Source organism: Sus scrofa, chromosome 10 (assembly GCF_054392235.1).
Source record: "Sus scrofa isolate SSC_HxYL_T2T_F1_AM1 chromosome 10, Sscrofa_HxYL_maternal_Yorkshire_Landrace_v2.0, whole genome shotgun sequence".
Classification (NCBI taxonomy): domain Eukaryota; kingdom Metazoa; phylum Chordata; class Mammalia; order Artiodactyla; family Suidae; genus Sus; species Sus scrofa.
The window spans coordinates 65753317-65776257 of NC_139392.1; the positions used below are offsets into that span (position 1 = coordinate 65753317).

At 46.9% G+C, this 22941-nt stretch overlaps 1 long non-coding RNA gene across 1 annotated transcript; it reads right to left on the reverse strand.

Moving 5' to 3' along the window:
* Nucleotides 1-9879: 9879 nt before the first annotated feature.
* LOC110255681 (uncharacterized) lies at nt 9880-13084 on the reverse strand. The gene is made up of 2 exons (XR_002336326.2): nt 12606-13084; nt 9880-12201 (listed from the first exon to the last, which is right to left on the reverse strand). It is a non-coding gene; the product is annotated as an uncharacterized LOC110255681 (long non-coding RNA).
* Between the last annotated feature and the right edge of the window lie 9857 nt (nt 13085-22941).

Genomic DNA, 22941 nt, shown 5'->3' on the forward strand with positions numbered 1-22941 from the left:
GGGAACTCGGGAACTCCCCATTTATACCTCGTTTGTGTGTGAACCTGTAGCCCTGCAAGGTGAACAGGGTTGAAGTAAATTTCCTCGCTGAAGAAGATAACTACATTTTATTGGCAAATCCAGCCTGGCAAGAAGGGAGCAAATCAAACGACCCCAACTAAAGAAGCCACCCTTGTCCTTCATTTTCTCCTCCACATTCTCTGCCCCAAGTTTTACCAGGAAGTCGCAGTGGGGGTGCTCTTAAACGCCTGTTCTAGGGTCACCAAGTCCTGGTTCAGGTTCCTGAAGGGTTGCTCTAACCACCATGGTTTCGGCTGAACTTGCTCTGAAGATCCCTTCAAATGAAGCAGCTGCCATGAGGAGCTGTCTGGGGACCCTTACTCACCAGATCAGGAAGCTTGAGGTTGTATTTTCTTTTCTTTTCTTTTTTTAGGGCCACACCCAAGGCATATGACTGTTCCAGGCTAGGGGTCCAACTGAGCTGCAGCTGCCGGCCTCCGCCACAGCCACAGCAACGTGGGATCCGAGCCCCATCTGTTACCTACACTGCAGCTTTCAGCAACATGGATCCTTAACCCAGTGAGTGAGGCCAGGGATCAAACGTGCATCCTCATGGACACTATGTCTGGTTCTTAACCTGCTGAGCCACAACAGGAACTCCCAGTGTTGAACTTTCATTACACAATCCCATAACCCTCATACGCAGAATTCAGGGACTCTTATCAAAATGCCAGTTAAGTCACGCCTATATCCTGCTCACTTAAACCGCGACGGTGACTCCCCATGAACTCAGAACCCCAACTTGCCATGCGGTACCCACAGGATCCGCCTTGCCTTTCTCCCACCCTGTCTCCCACCTCTCTCCCCAGAACCCATGAAGCTTCAGCTGCAGTCACTTTCTTTCTCCTGTGGGCTCACCCATCACTGCTCTTCCTGCTCCCTGTCCCCTGTCCCTGCTCTTGGAGGCCCCTCCCACCGCTCCATCTGACACCTCCACCTGTCCCAACACCCCCCGCCCCTCCCCCAGGGCTGCCGGCAGGAAGGCATCAACCTCTTTTACTTTCCTCATGGAGCTTAATGTGTCTCAAGTTACCTTGGCTCGATCGTTTAATTTACTTCTACGTTGGCCTCGCCTCCCCGCCCCCTCCTCCAGCCCCCATTCCTGAACAAAGCAATGTGACAGCAGAAGTCTTTTCCTGCCGGCGCCACACCTGTTCTCCATGCGTAGCCCAGATCCTCTGCTTAGAAGAAGCCCAGGGACATCTGCTGAGTGAGTGAATGGGGGCCTGGGACAGGTGCTGGTGGCTGAGGATCAGCAGTGAGCAAGGACTGACATCCCCCTTCATCCAAGGGGGTGGCAGGGGGACAGAAAATCAAGTGCCACCGGCTCTGTTCCACAGAAGGAAAGTCTCTGGGCCACAGGGCAGATTTTAACAGGAGGCTGTTCTAGTGGAGGGACCCGGCAGGGGAGAGCTTTCCTGGAGAAGTGATATAATCTGAAGCACAAGAGAGTTTTTCCACTTGATAATCTGGTGTTAATTTGGTGATCAGCTTGGCTCAGAGCTGATTACACAGCCAGAGAAGGGAAGTTGCAGGTGCTGGGGGGGCTGCCCAGCATGGCTGCAGAATCCCACCAAGCCCCGGTGGAGTTCAGCTTCACAAGACTTCTTACACTTGAATTCACCGACCTTCCCCCTTGTCCTTCCTTCTTTCTTTTCTTCTCCTTTTTGGTTTTTTGAAAAGCATTAGGAAATTCTCACTGGAGTTCCTATTGTGGCTCAGCGAGTTAAAAACCTGACTAGTGGGAGTTCCCGTTGTGGCACAGCAGAAATGAATCCGATTACTATCCATGAGGATGGAGATTGGATCCGTGGCCTTGCTCGGTGGGGGCTCTGGCGTGACCCTGAGCTGTGGTATAGGTTGCAGACGAGGCTCGGATACTGAGTTGCTGTGGCCGTGGTGTAAGCCAGTGGCTGCAGCTCTGATTTGACCCCCTAGGCTGGGAATGTCCATATGCCACGGGTGCAGCCCTTAAAAGCAAAAAATAAATAAAAAAGAAGGAACTAAGAAAAAAAGAAAGAAATTCTCACCAAATACACTGATTCTTTTTAATCCACATTTGCTGTCCCCACTAACACCCCCCAATTGTTTATATTTCCAACACAGGTACTTCAAACATGTCTTTTCCCATGTGTTTTTATCTTTTCCATTTGTCAGATGGCAACGATTTCACACATGTGTGATGGGAGCGAAGCTGCTCTTTCTTCTTCCAAAGCCCCTCAGCTGTGGTGACAGGCTGCAGCACAGGGACCTGAGGCATCGGTCCTCCGTGGGGAGCCTGGCAACGCAGACAAACTGGAACACAGCCAGGCACTGCCGGATTCGTTTTTGTTTCTCCTTAAACTCTGTGGCCACTTTATAGGAGGTTTCTTCTGCCGGTGTCCTCTTTAGTTAAATCAGCTTCTGAAGATGCCGGTGGTGAGAGCCATCTAAAGCTCAGTCAGTTTTGTTGTCCTTCTTATCTTTCCCAGACCAGACCCACATTGAGAGCAAAATTAATACATCCTGGAGATTTAAGAGCTGCTGGAAAAGTCTGCTATTTCTTGTCTCCTTCTTAGGGCTCTGCTTCCATAGGGGGCTTCTTCTTTAGAGCAGTCTCAACCTCAAAGGGAATGAAACACTGAGGAGACCCAATCCTGCCCTCCATTGAAAAACAACTCAATGGAGTAAATGTTTAAGACTGTATTGGCTTCATTCAGTGATTCAGTGAATCAGGCAGTGTCCAATCCAGCAGAGAGAAGTCTTTTTTTTTTCTTCCCATTGTAGTATAGTTGATTGACCATACTGTGTTAGTTTCAGGTATACAGCAAAGTGATTCAGGTTTTTTTGTAGATTATTTTCCGTTATAGGCTATTATAAGATAGTGGGTATAATTCCCTGTGCTGTGCCGTATATTCTTTTTGTCTATCTATTTTATATTTAGTAGTTTGGGTCTCTTAATCTCATGCCCCTAATTTGTCCCCCCTCTCTTCCAACTCTCCTTTGGGGACCGCAGGTTTGTTTTCTATGTCTGTGAGTCTGCTTCTGTTTTGCATATACATTCGAAGTGAAAGACTTTTTATAGGTGGAAGGGAGTGGGAACAGGGAGGCAAAAAGTGGATCGGTTGTGGCAAGGTCACTTTCCTCTAGGGCGACAGCAGGGACTATCTGATAAGGCAGATGACCTCCTTGTGCTGATCAGGTGATTCCTGATGGACTGGCTTAAAAGTCCATTTCCGAGAGAGCCCCAAACTGCAATTAAATCTCCATTTGGAGTTACATATAAGTGATTTCATTTGGGGCTGTCATCTTATTTTTGACATCTTCATGCCTAGACTACTTGTACTTTTCAAGAAAAAGGGGTTTCCTGTCCTGAATCAGAGAGTGACTTCACTTATGGCCACTTAAAAAACACTGCTTCTCGGAGTTCCTGTCGTGGCGCAGTGGTTAACGAATCCGACTAGGAACCATGAGGTTGCGGGTTCAGTCCCTGCCCTTGCTCAGTGGGTTAACGATCCGGCATTGCCGTGAGCTGTGGTGTAGGCTGCAGACGCGGCTCGGATCCAGCCTTGCTGTGGCTCTGGCATAGGCCGGTGGCTACAGCTCCGATTTGACCCCTAGCCTGGGAACCTCCATATGCCGCGGGAGCAGCCCAAGAAATAGCAACAACAACAACAAAAAGACAAAAGACAAAACAAACAAACAAACAAACAAACAAAAAAAAAAAAACACTGCTTCTCTGGACCAATAGTTCAAGGTCTAGCTGCTAGACTGATGCATGAGTTCCTCCTCAGCCAACCATCCAGCTGGATGGAGGACGGCCCCCTGGAGCCCTGCACCTGAGGAATATGCTATGTGCCGTGTACCAGGTGGTCCCCAAAGCCCAGACACCAAGTATCGCACATGCCTGTTCAATACAAAGAGCAAATGTCCCTTTTAGGGGTTACAGGATTGTACAAGAGCCGCTTACACCTCCATGGCAGCAATGGAGATAAAGATGACTAAAGCCTGTGAGCTTTGAACATTTAATTGAATTAATTAAAGTTGATATTAATCTGAACCCCCCCACACACACACATTTTCATGTGAAAGTTCAGATCTTTGCGGGCCAACAATTATCACCAACCAAAAGATCCCACTTTTGGGTAAGAACGCTTAGAAATCAAGAAGAGAAAATATTCTGGAATGAAAAAAAAAAAAAAAAGTATCTGAGCTATTCCTGTATGTAAAGATGGGTCCTTGCTTTAGGTAAAAGTTGAGACAGAGAGAAAAACACATTCAGGGAAACAAAAAGCTTACAGTTTGCTTTTGGAAAAGAGGCCTTTTTAGACAGATGGATATAGTTTTGGAATTGTGTTTTGGAAATTGTTTCTTAACTCTTTGACCTGAAATTCTGCTTAAAATGTTGCATCGTAAATAATCCTCTTGGTATTGGTTGTGTAAGGTCCTGGTCAAGAATTCGACGTTTATTATATCAGGAGATGAGTTGATCTAATACGATAAGAATTTTTTTTTTCCTCTGCCAGTTTCTTCAGACTAAGAGTGAATGTAAAGAAAACCCTGATCTGCTTTTAGGGCAGAGGTGGCACGTTAACAGTGGTACCTCAATTCAAGAGCTGAGGGAGCAGGCGGAAAGGAAGAAAAAGATGACGCATATTCTCTTTACTCTTGGTTCAGGATGAGCTTATCGTCCCTGCAGTCCATAACCCTTCCATTCTTTGCTCCCAGGATTTATAAGACACCAGACATCAGGTATTTCTGAGCTGTTCAGGTCCCCTTTTTGTTGGATTTTCAAAATTCTATGGAAGTTCTCCCACATGCTAGATTTCCCAATATATCTTTCTTCTTAGAGGGGCTCAGGATGGTTTGTCTTTTTTTATCTTTTTTTCTTCTTTTTGGTCTTTTTAGGGCCATACGTATGGGATATGAAGTTCCCAGGGTAAGGGCTGAATCAGAGCTACAGCAGCCAGCCTACACCACAGCCACGGCAATGCCAGATCTGAGCTGCGCCTTTGACCTACACCACAGCTCATGGCAAAGCCAGATCCTTAACCCACTGAGCAAGGCCAGGGATCGAACCCGCAACCCCATGGTTCCTAGTCGGATTCTTAACCCACTGAGCCACAAGAGGAACTCCTGGCTTAGCTCTTGCTTGGTAAAATTATTTACATGGGGAGTTCCCGTCGTGGCGCAGTGGTTAACGAATCCGACTAGGAACCATGAGGTTGCGGGTTCAATCCCTGCCCTCGCTCAGTGGGTTAACGATCTGGCATTGCCATGAGCTGTGGTGTAGGTTGCAGACACGCTTGGATCCCACGTTGCTGTGGCTCTGGCGTAGGCTGGTGGCTACAGCTCCGATTAGACCCCTAGCCTGGGGAACCTCCATATGCCGCAGGAGCAGCCCAAGAAATGGCAAAAAGACAAATAAAAAAAAAAAATTATTTACATGGCCTGAGGTCAGATGATGTTTTTTTGACATTTTTCTCGACGGAAACCTCACCGGCCTCCCTTGTTTTTATAGCAAAAGATCAGTTCCGATGAAGTGGTAGAGAACCTCACCTGTCAGGTGTCTGATGCTCAGCAATACAATCACCAGGCCCTCGGCTCTTCTGGAGAAGAGGTAACACCGTGAGGTCTGCATCTGGAGTTTTCGATGTGGTGCCTCCTGCTCTGAGCTGGGCTGGTTTCGCGGGTTGTCAGGCTCACACACCAGCAAGGGAGAAGGTCAAGTGGAACATTCTTTCCAATGGAGGCAATGGAGAGGTGGCTTTGCTTGCTGGAAGATTATGTAAGAAATTGAGATGTCTGGAGGTCACCAGTGGTAACCAGAGGAGAAAACTGAACCGAACGAGCTGCTTCCACTTAGTGAGGCTGCTCCAGAAGATTATTGACAAGTCTGAGGCCAGCTCTGGTGGAGCTTAGTTTCATGGAGTCCGAGAAAAGCTGTCAAAGAAAGCCAAATCCATCCATCCAACGCTGGAAAAAGCAAGAAGGCAGGTGGGGTGTGGGGGGCGGGGGGGGGAGGGACGTCTGAGGACTTGTTCCAAAATCTGCCTAAATTTATTCCTTTCCTCTTTGTCTTTGTCTCCTTGGCTGTCATCGCTTCCAAGAAGTCTGTGAGTAGAGCCGAAGGGGGGTGGACAGCCAAAATGGTAGCCCTCTCTCCTGCTCTGGCAGAAAGGCCTCTGGGCTTGGGCGGCCATTTTCCCTTGGACCATGGACGTCCAGAGGCACATCCTATGAGCTCAGCAGCACATGCAGCATCATAACCAGAAACCCAGCCATGTGCTGTGGAATTTTTCTCCAGCTCTCCTAACGAGCTTGGCAAAGCTCCTCTGTCAAGGAGAGCAGGGAATGTGTCCTTTCAAACACATTTTTAATAGTTTCTCTTGGCTCTCTCAGGAGAGGAGGGAGGCAAGCTGAATGAGGCTCTCTAGGAGAGGCAGCAGCTTTACAAGAGTCGTGTGAAACCCATCACCCAGGTGCTGGTACCACCGGGGCTCATCGGGCAAAGAGCAGCTCCCGAGTGTGAGCTGGGCCCCAGACGTCAAACCAACTCGGCCTTCAGGGAGACCCAATGATGCCGGCACCTTCAAAGCTCGCTGACAGAATTATTCTCTGTGGCCCCCACTTTCAAATCCCCCTTTCCCCTAAAATCAAGCAGGATTTTGTGAAACAGAGGGAAGAGGTAATAAGAGTGGAAACGGTGGCAGGTGCCAGACCACCAAGGAGCATCAGTTAGGCTGCGCGGAGCCCTCGGCTCTTGGCTGTAGCAGCAGACAGATCCCTGGTGTAGGTCAAGGTCTTTGACCTGGTGAAGGGGACTCAGAAACGCCTGGGGACCAGGGAGGAGGAGGTCTGTCACTCCTGGGCTTCTGTTCAAGAACAACAACAACAAAAAAGACTTGACCAGAAAGGATGTGAAGAAGAAACAAGGAAACCCTATACTGAGGATAAAAAACATTCATGAAATATGAACCTTATGCTCTTCTGCCTTTTTCTCTATTTTCCCACCAGTACTTATAAATACCTGACCAAAGTTTCTTTTTTCTTTTTTTTTTTTCCCTTTTTTCTTTTTTTTTTTTTTTTTTGTTTAGGGCCCCACCTGCAGCATATGGAAGTTCCCAGGCTAGGGGTTGAATGAAAGCTGCAGCCTATGCTACAGCTGGATCCTATCTGCTTCTGTGACCTACACAGAAGCTCATAGCAACACCAGATCCTTAACTCACTGAGTAAGGCCAGAGATTGAACCAGAGTCCTCAGGGATCCTAGTCGGGTTAGTAACCCTCTGAGCCACAACAGGAACTCCCCTTGACCAAATTTCTTAGCTGAAAATCACAACTCCAGGTAAGATAGCAGGCCAGAATATTTGAAATCCAGACAATTTGGAAAAATCTGGGACTATGGCTACTATCATACAGGTTCAATTCAATGAGTCTACTGAAGTAATTTGCTTTTCAAATTAGGAAATGCCACCTTTATTGAGATAAAACCTTTTCTACCTTTTACCTGATAGCTGGTAATGGAAGTTATTTCCTCGTGGTCAATTTCCATGTAGCATCTGTTCTTAAGGAAGAGAGGAATCAGAGATGTGCTGAATCAAGGGAGCTGAAAAGGATGCACAGGACCCTCTGTTCTCTGCCCCTCATTTTATGGAAGATGAAACTGGAGCTCAAGGAAATGACCAGATCGGTGGCTGAGATGCCCAGAGACTGCTTGTCAGCTCACTGTTATTTCTAATATCTTCTGCTGCCTGTGGATCTGCTTCCTCCTGGCCTGACCCTTGAGAGGTCTGTTCCCAGCTACCTACCCTGCCCCTCGGGGCCCACAGGGGTAGATGGGGGGCTGGGCCCTTCTCCCTTAGCATTGCACTGGGCAGTCCTGTGGTCCAAGTGGGAGGGAAAAGGCTGAATGGGGTCTGGCTTGGGTTCAAGCAGCCTAATCACAGTGCGTGGCTGGTAGGAGCTGTGAAGAGAGACAGAAGCTACCTGTGTACAATTCTCTCTTTTTTCTTTCTTTCTTTCTTTCTTTCTTTCTTTCTTTCTTTCTTTCTTTCTTTCTTTCTTTCTTTCCTTCTTTCCTTCTTTCCTTCTTTCCTTCTTTCCTTCTTAGGGCCACAGCCACAGCATATGGAAGTTCCCAGGCTAGGGGGTGAATCAGAGCTGTAGCCACCGGCCTACAGGGATCCGAACCATAAATGTGACCTGCACCGCAGCTCACAGCAATGCTGGATCTTTAACCCACTGAGCAGCATCAGGGATCGAACCCGCACCCTCATGGATACTAGTCAGGTTCATTATCACTGCGCCACCACGGGAGCTCCTGCGGTACCATTTTCTTCCCAGAGCCTGAGCTTATCCTCCCGGCTGTCTTTAGGTCATCTATTTCTTCCCCGACAAAAACATCTGGTTGTTTCAAAACTGAAATTTTCATGCATTTTAGCTCATGTAGGAATGTCGAAAAGCTGTTCTGAAAAACATAGCTTCTCTCCGTGCCAAACCAGTTGGGCTGGAATGAACGACTGTTGTTATAAATCTCCACTCTGCCTCTTCAACAGTCCAGAAGGTACAAAAGAGAAGGTTTCATGAGTCCAGCCAGACGAAGCGAATAAGACCTGCCCAGGGGAGCCCTGAGCGTCAGGCGTACGGAGATACCCCTTTCTCCCCCCCGCATCCCCTTTCAGACAATCTCTTCTTTCAGACAATCTCTGGGACCACCATTGGCAAAAGGACAGAGGGTCAGGGCTCTCTGTGTTCACAACAAATTCTTTTATGTCCTTCAGTGGAAAAATATTTTACGACATAGCAGAACGACTGCTTGTTCTCTGAATGATTCACCAGGAAAACTCAGCGACCCTGATGATGTGTGTCCTGGCCAGATCCGAGGCAGGGAAAAGGATTCCGAAGAAAGTGACCCAGAATAGAAAAGTCTGAGAAGAAGCTTGAAGATGCGAGACCACATTTCCACTGAGTGGTCCCTCCCCTCCCTCACTCATGCTGCCACTGTGGGCCACAGAACGCCCACCTTTGCTGCCCTTTATCTCACAACCATCCTTGTCCACAGGGTGAAATGCCCACTCCCAAATTCCATGCATCAAAACTCTGTCCACCTGGGCTTTGTTTTAGAGTTTTCTTCTCTAGTCCCTATTTCCTAGGATGCGCATTCTTACAAGATGGTCTGTTGTAATGCACAGGGCTCTGTAGGATGCAGGGCTCCAGCATCAGAGGATGTGCAAGGGAGGAGACCGAGGAATCATCTAGTTTGGTTTCCCATCTGTGGTGGGATTTCTGTCTGCACCATGTCTGTCCACAGGCTTGGATCTGGTCTCGCCAGCGCAGAGAGATCCTTGCTCCGCAGAGTGGCCGTGCCAGGTCCTAGGAGACTCTTCTTTCATTTCTCGTTGAGTAGGTCTGTCTCCCTCACCTCCTTCTGCAACTCCTTCTTCTTCTTCTTTTTTTTTTTTTTTTTTTTAAGGGATGCACCTGTGGTATAAGGAAACTCCCAGGCTAGGAGGCTAGGGGTTGAATCAGAGTTGCAGCTGCTGGCCAATGCCACAGCCACAGCAACTCAGGATCTGAGCCACATTCTCGACCTACCCCACAGCTCATAGCAACGCCAGATCCTTAACCCACTTAGTGAGGCCAGGGATGGAACCCACATCCTCATGGATGCTAGTCAGGTTTGTAACCCACTGAGCTACCACGGGAACTGCTCCATCTTCTTCTTGATAGATTGTCTTTTAAATATTTGAGGAGAACACTCACTTTTCCCCAAACTCTCTTTTCCAAGTAGCACATCCTATCTCTTAGTCATTTCTCTTGTTTTTCTTTCTCTTCCTCCTCTGTTTACATTCTAGACATTCTTAATCCTCTAATCTTTTTCTGATGATCTCATGCCAACCAGAGTCTCCATCCTGTTTTTCTTTGAAGACTAAATGTAATATGTAATCTTCCTTCTGTGCTAAGTTTCATTTCATCAGTTTTAGCCAATAAATGAGATTGTTGACAGCATTTTGAATCTCGAGTCTGTCATCTATGGCACTGGCTAGCTTTCTTGATTTTTTTTTTCACTTACAACATTGATATTTTCTCCATAAAAATCACAGATAAGAAAATTAAAGTCTGGAGTTCCCTTGTGGCACAGTGGGTTACAGATCTGGTGTCACTGCAGTGGCTTGGGTCGCTGCTGTAGCAGGGATTGAGTGTCTGGCACTGGAACTTCCACAAGCTGCAGGTGTAGTCCAAAAGTAAAATAAAATAATAAAATACAGAAACAACTCTCTAGATTTTATCAGGGCATTAATCACTCTTCAGATTCAATTATTCATCAGCTTCAAATTCCAGCTGGCTTTCTTATCATCCGGCAGGTATTTCACCATAATTTCTATTAAAATATTGTGAGATGTCTTGTCACGTGTTTTGCTAAAATCATGGCAGAGTGTATCCCGCTACAGTTTCCTCATCTTTCAACCTGGAGGTGCTGTAAAATGTGGAATCTATCTGGACTAGGATTCTGGGTTGGCCGGATGGGTAGTCTCTTTCTTTCCTAAATACCCTCGTCAGGAATCTACTTGACTTTGCTGCTGGCACCCTTCTTAGTTTCCCTTCTGGACCTCTCCTCTTTCTTGTTCCGAGTACCAAGATGCTTTTGGGTGGACCATCAAAGAATTGATCTGATTTGTTCCCAAGTTCCTGCTAGCCTGCTAGCCTGTCCTCCAAGATAACACCTGTATTTTAACGGCAGCCCCCTTGCCTCAGCCCAAAAGACAGGGGCCAGGAATCTGTGCCTACACCAGGGATGTGTGTCATCACACCTCCTGAGTGGCCGCTTGTTCTGTAAAGCTGGCCTTCTCCTCGCAATCTGCTTGTTTGTGTGCCTGGCAACTCTTGTTGTGCAACCAACTCCTGAACCCCGCCCCCAGCACGGCCACTCCTGTTATAGGCTGGGGACCTGCCACATGTCCCCAAGCCAGGCTGCTTTTAGCCAGTGTTAGAAAAAGGCCTCCTGGGATTTTTGCCTTCAAAGCTCTTTCCTAAACCAAGTTAGACCAGTTAGGGACTAACAACCCCACCTCTTCTCACCTCTCCCTTCCTGCCCCTCCCCTTCATTACCAGCAACTGCTCGAGTTCACTCATTCATTCATTCATTCATTCAGCAAAGAGTTGTTGCACACCTAGTATGTGCCACTGTGAGGCAGGCAGTAACACAGCAAGAGCCCTGCCCTGGGAAAGTCACCAGTTCACCCAGGAAGACAGATGCTAAACACCTAAGAAGAACAGTGTGAGCAGGGGGCTGTGGGCAGGACAAGCTTACCTCGCTCCAGAGGTCAGGGCAGTGATGAGGGAGGTGACCTAAACCACCTCGGTGCCCCTGAGAGCCCGAGAGAAGCCAGCCGTCCCCAAGGACCGTGCTCAGACCCACGGCCCCAGACTCTTCTGAACCCTTCAAGGCTGTGGGCTCCGTCTGTATCTAATAGGATCTCATCTCACAGCCTGTCTCAATTTAACTCCAGGGCTGTCTCAGCCTTTGTTTATCTACAGCATAATGACCAACTTGCAGGGAGGCTTTCTTTTTGTAGGAGGAAAAAGGAGGTTTCCATCTCTTGGCTGGAGTTGCCGGCTCTCCCTACCAGCTCCCTGTCCTCTTCAAAACCCCAGGCTGTGCCCACAAGTACCCTGAGGTCACCCTTTAGAATTAGAATTCCTCCCTGTCCTGTCCCTAGGGCGTTGCATTTCTGAAACTAGGGCTGTTGACCTATAACCATGGCTGCTGGCCTATAACCATGGCTCAGTTGATGGGATCTGTCTTCTCACATTCTTTTCTGGGGGCTTCAAGACCTCCTGACATGCAGACCCCCCAGACCTGGGCTCTGTGCAGCCAAAAGAAGGAAAAGTAAGTTTGTGAGAAGCGTTTCCTCAGCCTTGCGGGTCTCAGCCCCCTCTTCCCTAGCCTGCCCTCGCCTCCGTCCCCTCCCCCAGGTCTCATCCAAGGACCGGGTGCTGGCTGTGGCTGCACGGCCACTTTGTCCCCTGGCTGGGCATCTGCTCTCCCAGGCGCTGTCTCTCCAGAATCTCCTTGGATGTGGTGAGAGGTTTTGCACCGGAGACCGGCTGAAGGCTGGAGGCAACTGCGAACCTGGAAGCTTTCCCTTTCGTCTTCTCCCTAAACATTTGACAGGAATTAAAGTTCCCCCCAGGGGAAACCAATTTCACAGATTGAAACCAAACTTTTTTCCTTCAAGTAGTCCCTCCCTCTCCCCCTCCCTCCCTCCCTCCCTCGCTAGTCTCTCGGCGTCCAAAGGCATGATTTCCTCTGAAATAAAGCCACTTGGGCTCAAAGTGCCGGCGGTACACAGGCCGCCTGGGCTGCGGGCCTGTGCTCGCGCTCCGCCCTGAGCCTGTTTCAGGCCTGTCACAACTCATCTCCCACCAGGCCCCGAGGCCTGGGGACGGCAGAAACTGTTCCCCCCCCACCCCCGGAAAAAATAATAAAATGTGGAACCGGTTTCTTTTTAAATGGCTTCTGTTTCACAATTTAAGTTGAGTTTTCTGTCAGGAAATGATTACCCATTAGGCCTTTCAGGTGGAGGCTGGAGGAGGAGGGGGAGGAGGGGAGAGACGGAGCTGAGGCGGAATGAATGTCAGGGCTTCGGGGCTCTGCGCCGAGGGAGGCTGCCTTGGACCGAACCAGGCCCTCAGGATCTTGACTTGTTCCTCAAAGGCTGCTCCTCAGGACAGAGAGGACAGAGTGGCCGCTGTCACCCTTCCGACGCTGCTGGGCTCTCACTGGCGCAGCTCTGGACAGGACCCAGCTTAACGTCTGGAATTATTGCGGTTGCATTGTTTCCTCCGTGGCACCCTTTGCACCCGCCACAGGAAGGAATTGAAACAGTGGGCATGATCTCAGGCAAATTTATTAAAAGTACATTTTCGGAGAGTGGGCCACCCCTCAAGTAGGCACCCGTCCCCCTTTACAATTGGGTTTTGCATCCCAGAGCTGGGGGACCTGAGTGGAGACCTGATTCTTCCTGCCCCCGCCCACTTCCGGGTGCATAAGGGCTGAGTGTTGATTGGTCTTTGCCGGGAGCATATTTGATCTTCTGATTGGTCTGGGGCGGGATACCTCATTTGCATGCGGAACAGGTGATAGGAATATTCCCTGGAGAGTTCCTCATTGTTCTGACTGCTAGGTCCCGTCGCTCAGGGTAGGGGAAGGGGCATTACAATGAGATGCCCGGGGTGATGATAAGGGTCTGGTAATTCTTGGCCAGAGGCTTTGGGTTTAATTTCCTTGAAGGGGACTTGACGCTTAACAGAATGGTACCAGGGAGCCGCTGGGTGTTAGCAGCCCGCATCATCCTAGGATCACAGGGATGGGCTTAGGCAAGCCTAGACAAGTCTGCTTCCAGGAAGGCGAAGATGGAAATAGGAGGCTTGGCGGGAGAGGGGAGACTGCCCACAGAGGCACAGCATCAATATGCATGTCTGGGCAGTGTGTGTTGCACATGGAATGTCAGCACATGCACGCAGGGTCTATGGAAGCTATTGGTGAGCATCCCTAAAAGGGTGGAGGGCTCCAACGCACATTTGGAATTTTCATTGGAAACACATGCACAATTAACAAAAATGAAAGCCTATCTAAGAGACATTGAACGTGCACCCAAGCAATTAGCAAGCTAATTCATTTGGATTGTCTGGATGGTGAGGCTCCAGTCACCAAATCCTCAGGCTGTGGTGTTGGTGGAAAGCTAGAAGGTTTTCAGATACGCTGAAGCCCTATAGGGGGCTTCCCAGACCCATGGTGTATGGCTGTGGGGCAGCATGGAGGCTGGACTTTTACAGTTAACATCTTGTGATTCCCGAGTGACCCAGTTTGGAAATGGGATTCAGAGAGAAAGCATTCGTCCTACTTAAAAACTCCTTGGAGTTCCTGTTGTGGCTTAGCAGGTTAAGAACCCGACATAGTCTTCAGGATATGGGTTCGAAGCTGGCCTTGCTCAGTGGGTTAAGGATCCAGTATTGCTGTGGCTGTGGTGGCATACGTCACAGATGCAGCTCTGATTCAGGTCCTGGCTTGGGAATTCTATATGCCACAGGTGCAGCCTTAAAAAGAAAAAAAAAAAAAAAAAAAAAAGGAAAAAAAGAAAGAAAGAAATGTGTTTCTCTCAGTTCTGGAGAAGTCCAAGATCAGGGTGCCAGCAGGCTTGGTGTCTGGGCAGATCTTGATCCCTGGTCCTTCCTGTTTCCTCACATGGAGGAAGGAGTGAAAGAGGCCTCCTTTATAAGGGCACTAACCCTGTTCATGAGGGTGCCACCCTCCTGGCCTAATCACCTCCCCAAAGCCCCACCTCCTAATACCATCTACTTGGGGGTTAGGATTTCAACATAAGAATTTGGGAAGGACACAAACATTAAGTCCCTACCATACATATGGAGAGCCAACCAACACCAGGATCTCTGCTGTCAAGGAGCTTAGCAATCTACCGGGGGAGAAAGACAAGGAAACAATAGGGGGTGGTCTCTGCCAAGGCACAGGGGAAAGGAGGTACCCAAAGGGAGCCCCTAGCTGGGTCCTAAAAGGTCAGAGAAAGCTTCTTAGAAGAAGAAGAGCCTCAGCAGGGACCCAGAGGACCACCCAGGAGAAGGGGCGGGTGGTAAAGAGAGTGGCATACAGGGCAGTGAGAACAGTCTGTGTGCAAATGGGAGAGGAGTGGGAGGAGAGGCAGGAGAGGTTAGCTGAGATCAGCTCGCGAAGGTCCTTCATGCTCTGGGTGACCAGATGTCCCCGTTTGCCCTGGGATAGTCTCAGTCTACACTTGCCGTCCCAGCATAACGACCATCCTCTCCCCTCCCTCACTCTCGATAGCGATTGGTTGGACCCCCCAAATGATATGGTCACCCCATTCAAGCCGTGCCAAAGAATTTGAATTCAACCCTGCAGGTCCAAGGAGCCACAAAGCCCTTTAAGGAGAGGAGAAACACGATCCCATTTGCACTGCAGAAACATGACTTTGGCTGCAGTCGAAAAATGTTCTGGAGAAAAGAATATTGTTTTAGGAGATTACCGCCTTCGTCCAAAATAGAGCTGAGGGTGGCCAAGGGTAAGAGATTGATTGTGGTGACGGATGAATTCAAGATGAATGAGAAATGTTGAGACAAGGAACCACAAGGTCTTGGTGTTTGTGTTTACTCTGTGCTCCCTGGTCATTCATGTTTTGCCTTCTAAGGTTTAAGACTGGCTTCTGCTGGCAGCCCGGGGCTTGGGGTGCAGCAGCTCAGAAGCCTTGGAAGAGCTGGAAGGGAAGAGAATGAGAACAGGCCCAGCTTGGTGTTTGTCCCTGGAATGCAGAGCTTCCTGTGCTGAGCTGGGTCCCAGCAGTGGCCTGAGTTGGGGCCAAGGTCAGGGCTAGGGCAGGGTGGTGCTGCTTTGGGGTGGGACAGCCCTGGTGGTAGCACTGGGGAGCTTGATGCAGACTTCTTTGCCCTTTGACCCGGGGGTGGGTTCACAGCCGGTAGGGTTGAGGAATGTTACAGGCTTGTGAATTACATTTTTAAAAATATTTTATCAACACCTCAAAAGTAGAACAAGCTCCAGTCCATGGCACATGTGTTTTCCATGTGTGTTGCGACTGTAGAAAGGAACCAAACAACTCTGTATTGAACTTGTCAGAATATAATCAAAAATTCCGCTAATTGCTTCAGCATGAAGCCCACTGCACGCTCTCCCTTCATCATCAGAAGCAGGTCCCATTAGTGAGCGCCGCCACTCAATAACAGTACTTTATTGTGTTTCTTGGACAACTGCAAAAGCTTATCTTCCACTGCAAGGGTTTCTCATTTTTGGAACCTGCGTCCCCCAAACAGCCATCATGACTAACTACATCAAGAGTGCAGGACTGGGAAAGGTACTGTGCAAAGAAATTCCTGAAATGGGTATGGACACTCATGCTGAGATGGTGGTTTTGGCCAGAAAGTTAAACTCGAGCAAAATGAATTGATTCTAGGCTGCTGGCTTCATTGCCCAAGAAAGCAGCAAACACAAAAATCTGCCAGTGGGTCTACGCTGTTCAGTGCATTTGTTTTATCTCTGAAGGCCAATAATCATGACAGAAGAAAGCTGAAGGAAATTAGAGCCCAGGAAGAAAAATTCAAGGGGTTTGCAACAGTTGCAAAGGAAAACATTATTTCTCTCTAATCTTTCTTGTCTCTCATTTCAGCTCCCATTAAGCATCTGCACAGTAGGGGTTTGGGGTGGGGGAGGAAGTGGAGAGAAGAAAAAAGAGAAAGTGAAAGCTGCTAAAAGAAATAGTTAAGTTCTCAAATAGAGAGAGGGCATAATAATTATTTATACGGAGATGAGAGAACCTGAGTGCAGAGTCTGTAAATGTTTATATTTGGTTTTTAAATGAAATATGGTAAGCCCTATTTGCTATTCAGAATTCCAAATTTATAAAACAGATTTTTTTGGGGGGTATTGTTGTTAGTGGGAAGAGGAGGTGGAAATGGGTTGGAATAGGAGTTTCTTCTTTATTTTGCATAAAAACTCTTTACTTTGCAAAACGATTCACTGAAAGCTTCTTTTACTTAACAGCTCTGTTGGTGCATTTAATTTACCAAAAAAAAAAAAAATCAATTTTAAATAGAATTTTAGAAATAAAGTCTGCATTATGCCCTGGAAATGCAGTAGGCTTTTTAAAATAAAAACAGACTTGGGTGAATATCAAAATAAATTTGCATTCTTTGAATAAACTCTTATGAGACAAGTATCAGGATCATGGCCTAATAGTGGGATAGAAGGTCATTGTGGTGGGAGAAAGTTGAAGGAGTAAATTAAGTAGAATTAGGGAAGGGAATCATGGATTTAAGTTTAAAAATTATACATGAGGAGTTCCCGTCATGGCACAGTGGTTAACGAATCCGACTAGGAACCATGAGTTTGAGGGTTCGGTCCCTGCCCTTGCTCAGTGGGTTAAGGATCCGGCGTTGCCGTGAGCTGTGGTGTAGGTTGCAGACGCAGCTCGGATCCCGCATTGCTGTGGCTGTGGTGTAGGCCGGTGGCTACAGCTCCAATTCGACCCCTAGCCTGGGGACCTCCATATGCTGCGGGAGCGCCCCAAGAAATGGCAAAACAAACAAAAAATTAGACGTGAAATAATCAAAGCGATGAGTTTTATTTACTGTTTAATGAAAGTATAGTTGATTTACAGTGCTGTGCCAATTCCTACTCTACAGCAAAGTGACCCAGTCATACACATAGATACATTCTTTTTCTCATACTATGTTCCATCATGTTCTAGCCTAAGAGATTGGATGTATTTCTCTGTGCTGTAGGACCTCATTGCTGATCCATTCTATTCTAAATGGAATAGTTTGCATCTATAAGGGATGAGTTTTAATAGGAGACCCAACTTCTGTAAAAGTAAAATTAAATGATGGCTTTCTGGCTCAAGATGCAGATAACCTCCCCTCCTTTCCAAATACCCATTAAATCAACCAAATAAATACATACAGAGAATGCTGCATCTGTGTTTACATGGTTTCTGCAAAAGCAAATATGACAGTTAGAAAAGAGCAGAGAGGGGAGGGTGAGTTGATCCTTGTTTTTTTTTTTTGTTTGTTTGTTTTCTATTTAGGGCCTTACCTGTGGCATATGGAAGTTCCCAGGTTAAGGGGTCACATCGGAGCTGAAGCTGCCAGCCTACACCACAGCCACAGCTACACCAGATCCAAGCCACATCTGCCACCTGCACCTGATAGCAGTTCATACCTGCTAAGCCACAATGGGAGCTCCCTGATCCTAATATTTTTAGGCTGCCATTCCTGGGACAATAGGAATGCCTTGAGAAGTTCCCATCGAGGCTCAGTGGTTAACGAACCCATGAGGACACGGGTTCAATCCCTGGCCTTGCTCAGTGGATTAAGGATCTGGTGTTGCTGTGAGCTATGGTGTAGGTTGCAGATACAGCTTGGATCCGGAGTTTCTGTGGCTGTGGCATAGACCAGCACCTACAGCTCCAACTTGGACCCCTAGCCTGAAACTCTATATGCTGTGGGTGCAGCCCTAAAAAGACCAAAAAAAAAAAAATAGTTTCCGTGAAAGGTAATATACCTAATGTAAAAAAATTAGGATGAGTGATTTGTTCCCAAAAGATTAGATTATTTCAACAGTAATTTGGAGCTGGGGGCTATGAAGTAAAAGGCTATTAAATGTCTTATTTTACATGGGAGAGGGGCAGTGAGGAGATGTGATTTCTTGCATGATTGTAATCAAGAATTTAGGCTCCATGCCTTGGCTGTTGTGAATAGTGTTGCAATGACAGCCAAGACATGGAAACAGCCTACATGTCCAACAGATGAATGGATAAAGAAGATGTGTTACATATATACAATGGAATACTACTCAGCCATAAAAAGGACAAAATCGTGCCTTTTGCCTAACATGGATGGAACTAGAGACTCTCATGCTGAGTGAGTAAGTCAGAAAGAGAAAGGCAGACACCATATGATATCACTTATATGTGGAATCTAAAACATGGCACAAATGATCTATCTATAAAACAGAAACAGACTTATGGAGGACAGACTTATGTTTGCTGGAGGGAGGGGAGGGGGGAGGGAGTGGGATGGACTGGGAGTTTGGGGTGAGTAGATGCAAACTATTGCATTTGGAGAGGATAAGCAATGAGATCCTTCTGTACAGCCCAAGGAACTCTATCCAATCACTTGTGAGGGAACATGATGGAGGACAATGTGAGAAAAAGCATGTATATATATGTAAAACTGGGTCACTTTTCTGTGCAGCAGAAATTGACAGAATATTGCAAGTCAACCATAATTGGGGGCAGGCTGGGATGTTGGTTGAAAGCTCTCCACGTGGTGCACAGAGTCCTCAGAACCTCAGCCGAGGCTGACTGACTCCACTGGGTCCTGCTGAAGTCGGATGGTTGGGCTTTAGGAACACAGGGCTCCTGCAAGGAAGGATGAGCCAGTTTTTATCTTTGGGCTGGGCAGTTTCTGAGAAAGGGATCCACCAAGCTTCTATTAGACAGTTTCTGCTGGTTGTGAGTTTTCTGAGCCCCAAGGGAAGGAAGAGGGCCACAGTTTCCCCACCGAGGACATCAATTTCATCAGATCCTGTTGTCAACAAGGCACCTCACTCTCCCTTCTCGGCTGTGCTGGTTGGATCCAGGACAGGATCCAGGAGTCCAGCTTCTCAGGGACTTGTAGCCAATCTTCCTGATCTCAGCTGCTTGCTGTCCTCGCGTCTCCCTGAACTTATCTGGAGCCATGTCACTCCAGCTTTTCTGGAAACCACGCACTTCTGGCTCTGCTGCCAGAAAGGACAGCTCAGGATAACAGAATAGAAAGAAATACAAGACATCCACAGATGACCAAATGGATATTTTATGTCAGGAGAGAAAGAGTAAATGGTCCAATGAATTGTATTGATGATCATTAGAAAAAGGAACATGAGTTTCTTTCTTTCTCAGTGGTTCATTAATGGAGAGTTAGGCTGGGCACCCTGTGTCAAGGTTGGTAACCTTGACCGCTCCCGGCTTCCCTATCAGTAAAATAAAACACGATCCAATTAGTCGACCAAGATCCCTCTCAGTCCCGAATGTTCTGTGGCCAGCCTAAGCTAAGATGGCTGCTGCTTTGATTGGTCTTTTTCAAAGCTCAATTGAGCAGTGGCTTTTGGTAAATCAAAATAGAAAGACAAAAGTAAAAATAAACTTGCCTGACTCTCTCCCTTGAAAGAAAAAGAAAGATGACTGAGATGGGGCCCTTCCAGCCTCGAGGGCCTGAGGGACTCTGGAGCTTTTTGACATGCACTGTTTGTTTTCAATGGGAAATTACTCAAAATGTAATAAGGAAATATTTTGCTGAGTAAATAGATTCGTTTACATCTTGTGGCATGGACGGTTAAAAGGAATCCTGGCCTTTTAACTCACTTGGCTGAGATCCCTAGGCAAAGAGGGATTTCTCTTTTCACTAGCCACTTCTGTCTTTCCAAAGGGGGCTCTTCCTCCTCCTCCTCCTCCTCCTTTGGAAACCAGATATTTTAAGATACTTGAAATCCAGGGAGGAAAAAGAGACTTGATTCTCCTGTGACGGGGGAGAAAATTGTTCATGTTTTGTGGTCACAGCCTTTTCCAGAACCCCTGCTGCCTCTCTTGGGAGAAGGCTAGCTGTGTCAGCGCAGAGTTTAGGAGGTGGAATTGAGGTAATGGGTGAGACAGACACACAACTGGGGAAGTGAGGAGGCAGCATTTATGTTGGAAAGGACAAGATAGACAACTTATTCCTGAGAGAAGACTGGAGATGAAAATGAGGGTGGACCGAGAGAGCTCAGAGCGGGGCAGCCCTGGCAAGGATCTGGCCTGGGAGGTGGCAGGGAGGGGAAGAGGTTTCTGGGGTGATCCTGGCAGGGGAGGGGAGCAGAGGACAAGCTCAGCCCGACTGGCTGTGCTCTCAAAGTGTAGTTCTCTCTGCAGTTCTTGGCAATTTTTCCCCAAGTAAAAGTTGGAACTGATTTCATTTCTATTTTGCAGCAGAGTGTGGTTCTTTGAATCCAAATGTATGTGCTGAGGCTAAGCCAAGAAGGCTCTGGCTCTATTTGGGTTTTGCCACAAAAGCCAAAGGTTGTATCACTCTTGGCCCTTTTCTCTCACTTTTCTCTTGGCCTTGCCCCGTCTCTTTGCCTCACAGAAAGGTTCTCCTTGTTTCTTCTCGCTCCTAGGCCTTCTCCCTGCTGTAAGCTGCCCCTTCACCAGTTCCCTCTAACCCCAATACAGGTAAAAATGCATTAAAATGAGGAGTTCCCATTGTGGCTCAGTGGGTTAGGAACCCGACTAGTATCCACAAGGATGTGGGTTTGATCCTGGCCTCACTCAGTGGGTTAAGGATTCAGCATTGTTGCAGGCTGTGGTGTAGGTGGCAACATGGCTTGGATCTGGCGTTGCTGTGGCTGTGGCTGGCAGCTACAGCTCCAATTCAACTTCTAGCCTGGGCAACTTCCATATGCCACAGGTGCAGCCCTAAAATGAAAACCAAAAAAATCAGTCGTGATACTAGTAAATATCAGCTCATCTTTGTCCTCATCTGCAGCCTCTGGAGAAAGTTTGAGTTTGGAAATCATTATTCCTTTCAAACTGACTGCAGGATGGTCTTTACCAACTGGCTACGGAGAGATTACTTTGAATCACACACCCCACATCCATGCTTCCAAACACACAAGCTGCCCACTTAATGGGAAATCCTAGCCCTGTCTAGAATCCTCATTGCTCAAAAAGAGTAGAAAGGAAACAAAATCAGCTGAGGATGGGAAGTGGATAACTTTAAAAAATATGTTGTTGCATATGGTTTCCTAGTATATTTTTGAGGATTACATCAGGAATCATCAGGAATTAAAGGACCATTCTTTTTTTGTTTTTGTAGGTATCTTGGTCTGGGTTTGGTATCGGAGTAATTCTGTCCTCCTAGAATGACACAGGAAGTATTTCTTCCTCTTGAATTTTTGGGAAGAATTTGAGAAGGATTGTTCTTTTTCTAAAAAATGTTTGGTATAATTCATTAATGAAGCCATCTGGTACAGGGCTTTTCTTTGTTGGGAATTTTTTTTAAATTTCATATTCCATGTGTGCTTTTTTTTTTTTTTTAATTGTTATTTCCCCAATACAGTTTTTTTTTTCTACTGTACAGTATGGTGACCCAGTTACACATACATGTACACATTCTATTTTCACACATTATCATGCTCCATCATAACTGACTAGACATAGTTCCCAGTGATACACAGATGTTGGGAAGTTTTGATTTCTGATTCTATTTTCGTATTTATAGGCCTATGCATATTTTCTCATGAATTTGTCTTGGTAGGTTTTGTGTGTCTAAGAATTTGTCCATTTCATCTAGATTATCCAATTTGCTGGCATACAATTGTTCATAGCACTTTCCTGTAATCCTTTTTTTTTTTTTTTTAGGGCCACGCCCAAGGCATATGGAAGTTCCCAGGCTGGAGTTCCAACTGGAGCTGAAGGCCTACACCACAGCCAGGTAACACTGGATCCTTAACTCACTGAGCCTGGCTAGGGATGGAACCTGCATCCTCATGGATACTAGTCAGATTTGTTACCACTGAGCCACAATGGGCATTCCTATACTTCTTTTTAATTCTGTAGAATCAGTAGTATTATCCTCACTTTAACTTCTGATGTCATATTTTCAGCCTTATTTCTTTTTGTTCTTTGTCCTCTGGTTAAAGCTATAGCAATTTTGTTGGTTTTTTCAATGAAACAACTTTTGATTTTGTTGATCTCTATTTTTTCTAGTCTCTATTCAATTTATCTCTCTTCTAACCTTATTTCCTTCCTTCGATTAGCTTTGGGTTTAGTTTGTTCTCTCCTAGTTGCTCAAGGTATCAAATTAGCTTGTCAATTTTTTTTTTTTTTTTTTTTTTTTTTTTGGTCTTTTTAGGGCTGCACCCGCAGCATATGGAGGTTGCCAGGATAGGGGTCTAATCGGAGCTGTAGCCACCAGCCTACACCACAGCCACAGCAACGCGGGATCTGAGCCTGCGACCTACACCACAGCTCACGGCAACGCCAGATCCTTAACCCACTGAGCGAGGCCAGGGACGGAACCCGCAACCACATGGTTCCTAGTCGGATTCGTTAACCACTGCGCCATGAGGGGAACACCCTGGAATCTTTTTTAATGTAAATTATTACAATATAGTTCCCTCTTAGCACTGCTTTTTCTAAGTTTTGATATGCTGTGCTTTTGTTTCCATTCGTCTCTAAATAGTTTCTAATTTTTCTGGCGATTTCTTCTTTGACCCAATTAGTTGTTTAAGAGCATGTCATTTAATTTCCACATATTTGTGAATTTTCCAGTTTTCCTT